Here is a 5,996-nt window from a genome sequence, read left to right on the forward strand (position 1 = left end):
CGAAGCCCCCTAAATGCGTGTCATCATTGATCTATCACAGCACGGTGCACAGAAAGGGGAACCGACACAGAGGACAAGCTATGGGACGCACACGGAGCTGGGCTGTGGGCCCCAAGCAGGACATGAGCACAATCCCCCCTGGCCCGCCGACAGCAATTCCGGGCCCCAGGGCAGAACAGTCAATGGGTCCCCGCTGGTGCCGCATGCACAAGCTGCGCCTACGTGGACTCCGTCCGCCTGACATTTGGGGGGGTGCTGCGCTGGCTGGTGCCCAGCGAGCTGCTGGCTGTGCTGCTGGGCACGCTCTTCCGGGATGGCCAGGGCTTCCACATGCCCACTGATTGCTGGTTCCCACCTCCGTTGTGTGTCTCAGGGATCCCAGCCACACCAGCCAGAGCCAGGATCCCAGCCACACCAGCCAGAGCCAGGATCCCAGCCCCACCCGGAGCCAGGGTCGGATTCTCTCCCCAGGGACGGAGCCCGGCGGGAAAGTGAAGATCGGGGCCTCGTCACCAGCATCGATAAATGTCACCTGCCCCCGGTCACAGTCCAGACAAACCCGGATCCTGCTGGGGACCCGGCTCAGGGACAGGGGGGTCACAGGGGAGGTGAGAGCCCGGAACTGACCCTCCCCCCGCTCCACAGCCCAGATCCCCCCCTCAGAGCTCCGTCTGATCCCTCCCTTCCTGCTCACAGACTCTCTGGCCACCCCCACAGCCCAGAATCGCCCATCTCCCACTTCCACCTCCCAGCAATGTCTCCCCGAGGTGAATCCCTCGCAGCCCAGCACACACAGCGCAGTGTCAAATCTCTCAGGGTTGTTGGGCAGATCCTGCCGTCTACCTCTCCATCTCACACTTTTCCCATCCTCAGACAGGACAAGGTTGGGATGAGCCGTGTCTGGATTCAGAGTCACATTCACTGGCGGGAGAGAGAATCAGAGTGTCAGGGCAGAGCACAGCCCACCCTGGGGGAGGCAGGGACCATTTCTCACACTCCCCAGCAGCCCCATTCTGGCTGGGACAGGCCTGGATCCCAGGGAGCTGCCTCTGTCCTGGGCACCTGAGACTGAGCAGGGACGTCACTGCAGTTCAGTCTCACCTGCAGGAATTCACTTGCTGGCTTCTGACACTTCCCCTCCAGCTCACTGATCAGCTCACTGAGACGGGAAATCTGCTCGGAGAGTTTGGTAATATTTTCATTCTGGATCTTCACAATCTCCTCGTCCAGCTTTTCCAACTGGGCCAGCAGGAGTCGCTCTTGTTCCTCCAGGAACTGCCGCAGTTGCTGAAATTCAGACACAATCTTCTGCCTCTCGGTTTCTGTCTGTTTCTATAAGAAATAAGGAAAGGGCTGGAACATGGATGGAGCCTGATGACCTTTCATACAGTCTTACAAGAGAGAGTTTCTTTACAATCTCTAACACATCTGTGTAGAGACCAGGACATGAGCCGTCTGGCCTAGTGCTCAGAGCTGCATTTGGAAGTCAGGAACTACAGCCAAAGTCAGAGCTGGAGTCAAAGTCAGGATCTCACCAAGGGTTGGGGCTATAGTCAAGCTCAGGAGTCATGCCAATGGCTGAGCCAGAATCAGTGTCTGGAGTCACACAGAGGATCAGGACTGGAGTCCGAGTCAGGCAGCCACGCAAAGGGTCAAGCCGGAGTCAGATAGCAGTACTACAGGTCAAACCTGAGCAGGGAACAATGCCAGGGCCAAGCCAGAGTCAGGGTCCAGTCCAGCAGCAGATCGGGAGTTCACTCAGTTGTTTGGACAACTTCCAGTGACTCCTGCTGGCGTAATTCAGGCATCCAAACGTCTGCTCCAATCAGGAGCTTCGTCGGCAGATCGTCTGGTGGGCCAGAGTTCCACTAGCCCCTCCCCTGCTGGCTCTAGAGAGCAGTTGGGTTGTAGTGACAGTCTCTGTGGACTTAGGTTCAAAACCCACCATTCTTCACATCCTGACACTTGACTATACATTGCGATCACAAGGGAGAGGATTTTCTTACAGCTTCCCCATTTGGCCCCAATCTCTCTGAAAGGGCTGTCTCCATGTCTACTGGGATATAATCAGTGCAGTTTGGGAGAAATATTGTGAAAGCCACAAGGGGTAGTAATTAACTCATTAATTAAAATGCATCTTAGATCCTGCAGAAGATGCTGTTGTCCTTCTCCAGGGAGAGAACATTTGTGATATGCACACCTGTACACACACACACACACTCACTATCCCATGATCATAGAGAAACACACACAAGGCCACAGAGAAATCTGCCAATAAACATCCCTCCCACCTCCATGTCCCAGCAGGCGAAGAACAATAGGCACCTACCAGATACCCCTGGCTTCTCTTCTCACCAGCCACTTAAAATCCCAGCAGCTCTTCTCTCTCTTCTCTCAGAGTCTTCAAATGGGCTTGTATTTTTTCCTGACAAACAGAAATGATTTGGTGGGTTTATTTTGAAGGTTATAGGGGGTGGATGAGGTGTTTTTCCACCCAAAACTCAAGATAACAGTCAGTCTTCCTAGATAGACTAGGTGGGTAAGGCAATATCTTCTGCTGGCCCAGCTCCTGTTGGTAAGAGAGCCAAGCTTTTGAGCTTACACACACTTCAGCTCTGGGGAACATACTCTTTCCCAGGCCTGAAGAAGAGCTCTGGGTAAGCTCGAAAGCTTGTCGTGCACCCACAGAAGCTGGCCATGAGCAGATATTACTTCACCTACCTTGTCTCTCTAATATCCCGGGACCAACACAATTACAACAATACTGTGTACAACAGTGGGTCTTTCTAGAGGTAGGGCATCAGACACCAAGGAAATGAAACCTTATTTATGGAAATTGGGCGGGTTTTGTATTCAGATTGTTTGAAGTTATTACGTCCACTTTCTCCACTGGTGTCCCATGGTGGTGAATCTATAAAGTTGTTTTTGAGAAGATTTAACAAACAGTGATACCAATCCCAGAAGCCACCGGGGGCAGCCATATAGGCCGGGAATGCTCAAAGGAGTCCAACTCCATTGACTTTCAGGCCTGTACCCCTGGGGATTGGACGGGTTGGAGAGCACTGATCTAAGGCCTAGGGCAAACCCCATTAGATGTGTTGATTTGTGTTAGGAACAGCTGGGGTTTGCCCTAGTGCTGTCCTAGCCCCTTTCTGTGGCAATGGCCTCTGGGTAGCTCCCCCAAAGTCCCTAGCAAAGGTCCCAGAAGCAGTGGATTCTGGCAGATTTCTAAAGGCTGCCTGGTGGGACTAATGGAACCACGTTGGCTGGTCCTTGCCCATGAACACACTAGAACAAGTCACACTGACACAGGTCCACACTGCCCAGGGGTTAGTTTTGCTGAAGATAAGTCTAATCCCAGTAGCATGTGGCATGGACCTGAGCTGTCTGGAGCCCTTGTGGGTGTGGCCTCAAGGTGCTCATGGTCCCACGCAGTGTTCAGCACAGTGATCTCCTCTAGTGCAGGCCGGCAGCATCTGAGTTTAACCCCTCATGGAGCAACACAGGATTTCACAATCCCAGTGGGAAACCTCCTCTCCCTGCTGGGCCTGGGGCCTGTATCAAGGAGTCTTTTCCTCCTACTGTCTGCACTTCATCACTGCTCAGCGCTGCTGAAAGGGGCAGAGTAGCCTAGTGGTTGAGGCACTGAACTGGGCCTTGGAAAACCAGGTTTTAATATTCAGCTCTGCCACTGATCTGCTGAATCACCTTGGACAAGTCACTTCCCCTCACTGTGCCTCAGTTTCCCCTCCCACCCTTTGTCTGTGTTGTCCAGTTAGACTGTAAATTGCTCAGGGCAGGGATTGTCCCTCACTGGGTTTTGTGCAAGGCCCCCACAATCGAGGTCAGATCTCATCTGGGGTCTGTAGGGGATGCAAATAACAATAAACACTGTGATACAACCCGGAATACCAGCCACAGCTTGTAACTCCCCTATCAGCTTTCATGCAATGAAGGCTACACACAGCTGAATGACACAGTTACACCATTATGCTGTAATTAACATCCAAAGTTATTACCCATTAGACTGGACAGCAACTCGGTATCTTGTACTCCTGGGTGGCTTCCTGTATGGGAACCACTGTGTGAGTGCGCTGAGCCCGGGACTCTCTGCAGATCAAACAGATGGGGGGTTGATCCTCTTCACAGAACAGTTTCAGAGCCTCCAGGTGTTCCCCACACACCCTGCCCCCTTCTGCTCCCTTTGCTGCCTGTAAACTCAGCCGCTTGGCGATTTCTAGGACATTTGCCAGCTGCCTGTTGGGCCTGAGGTTTCTCTGTTGCACAGTTTCTCTGCACTGAGGGCAGGAGGCGGCTGTATCGGATCCCTCCCAGCACTGGCTGATGCAGGCTCGGCAGAAATTGTGCCCACACTCCAGAGTGACAGGTTCTGTGAAATACTCCAGACAGACGGGACATGTAGCTTCCTCCTGGAGACTTTCCACGGGGTTCTCTGCAGCCATGGCTCCCTCTGGGCAGTGGAACAGGGTTAGTTTCATAGGCGTGCACACGGGGTGTGACGGGTGTGCCCAGGCACACCCTAATGCAGGGGTTGGCAAATGGCCCCCCTCTCCTGGTGCGGCAAGCCGCGGGGTCCGCGCTCCCGGGCCAGAGCGCCCGGACGAGCACAGCAAGCTGCCGGCCCCTCCCCCGCCTTCCTCCCTCCCCATGAGCCATGCTGCCATGCACGCAGCGCTCTGGGAGCCAGGGCTGTGTGCTCCCGCGGGGCAGTGTTTTACTCCACGGGGAGGCTAGGAGCCTCATCTCATGGTAAGGGGTCCGGGGCCAGGGGGGTTGGATAAGGAGTGGGGGCAGTCAGGGGACAGGGTGGATTGGATAGGGAGTGGGATCCCGAGGGGGGTGGTTAGGGGCAGGGGGTCTCTGGAGGGGGCAGTCAGGGAGCAGGGGGGATTGGATGGGGCATGGGAGTCCCAGGGTCTCTCAGGGGGCGGGGAGTGGATAAGGGTCAGGGCAGTCAGGGGACAGGGAGCAAGGAGGGTCCGGGGGGGGCAGTTAGTGTGGGGGGGTCTCTGGAGGGGGTGGTCAGGGGACAAGGAGCTGGGTGGGGTTGGATGAGTCAGGAGTTCTGGAGGGGGGCTGTCAGGAGGCAGGGGTGTGGAGAGGAGTTGGGGGACGCAGGGAGCGGGGGGGTTGTATGGGTCGGGAGTTCTGGGAGTCCTGTCAGGGGGTGGGGAGCAGTTGGATAGGTGTGGGAGTCCCAGGGGTCTGTCTGGGGGAGGAGGTGTGGATAAGGGTCGGGGCAGTCAGGGGACAGGTAGGGGGGTAGGGTCCTAGAGGGGCAGTCAGGGGACAAGGAACAGGGAGGCTTAGGTAGGGGGTGGAGTCCTGGGGGGGCAGTTAGGGACAGGGGTCCCAGGAGGGGGTAGTCAGGGAACAAGGAGCAGGGGGGGTTGGAGGTTCTGAGGGGGGAAGTCAGGGGGCGGGAAGTAGGAGGGAGTGGATGAGGGTGGGACTATGGCAGGGCAGGGGCGGGGCTAGGGCGGGGCTCCCTGGGTGCACACCCTAATGAAATGGACTGCTCACGCCTATGGTTAGTTTCAATTTCCTGAATTCACACTATGCCCCGCCTGCAGCAGCAAGGGGGTGTTTCCTTTCCTGAAAATGACTCATGCTGTTTGCTGAGCAGGAAGGACCCAACCAATTTCACCCCTGGAGGCTTTAGTGAAAAAATGTACCACTTGGGCTCTGGTCCTGCAATCAGCCCCTGTGCTGGTGTGGAGAGTCACTGAGGCATCCCCCTGTGAGGATGAGCCTGGAGGAGCAGGAGCTGTGTGTCTAAGGCGTGATAGTCAGGCCTTGGCTACACTTGCGCATTATAGCGCAATAAAGCCGCCAAGAGCGCTCTACCTCACTCCCCGTCCACACTGGCATGGCACGTAGAGCGCTCTGACTCCGTGGCTGGAGCGCTCCTAGTACTCCACCTCCCCGAGAGGAATAACGTCCGTTGCGCTCTCGTTGGAGCGCCGCGGTGCCAG

General features: G+C 55.9%; 1 pseudogene; it reads right to left on the reverse strand.

Annotated features, from left to right (window-relative positions):
- Positions 1-218: 218 nt before the first annotated feature.
- On the reverse strand, positions 219-4,491 carry LOC135887360 (zinc finger protein RFP-like; annotated as a pseudogene).
- Between the last annotated feature and the right edge of the window lie 1,505 nt (positions 4,492-5,996).

This window comes from Emys orbicularis, chromosome 13 (genome assembly GCF_028017835.1).
Source record: "Emys orbicularis isolate rEmyOrb1 chromosome 13, rEmyOrb1.hap1, whole genome shotgun sequence".
Taxonomy (NCBI): domain Eukaryota; kingdom Metazoa; phylum Chordata; order Testudines; family Emydidae; genus Emys; species Emys orbicularis.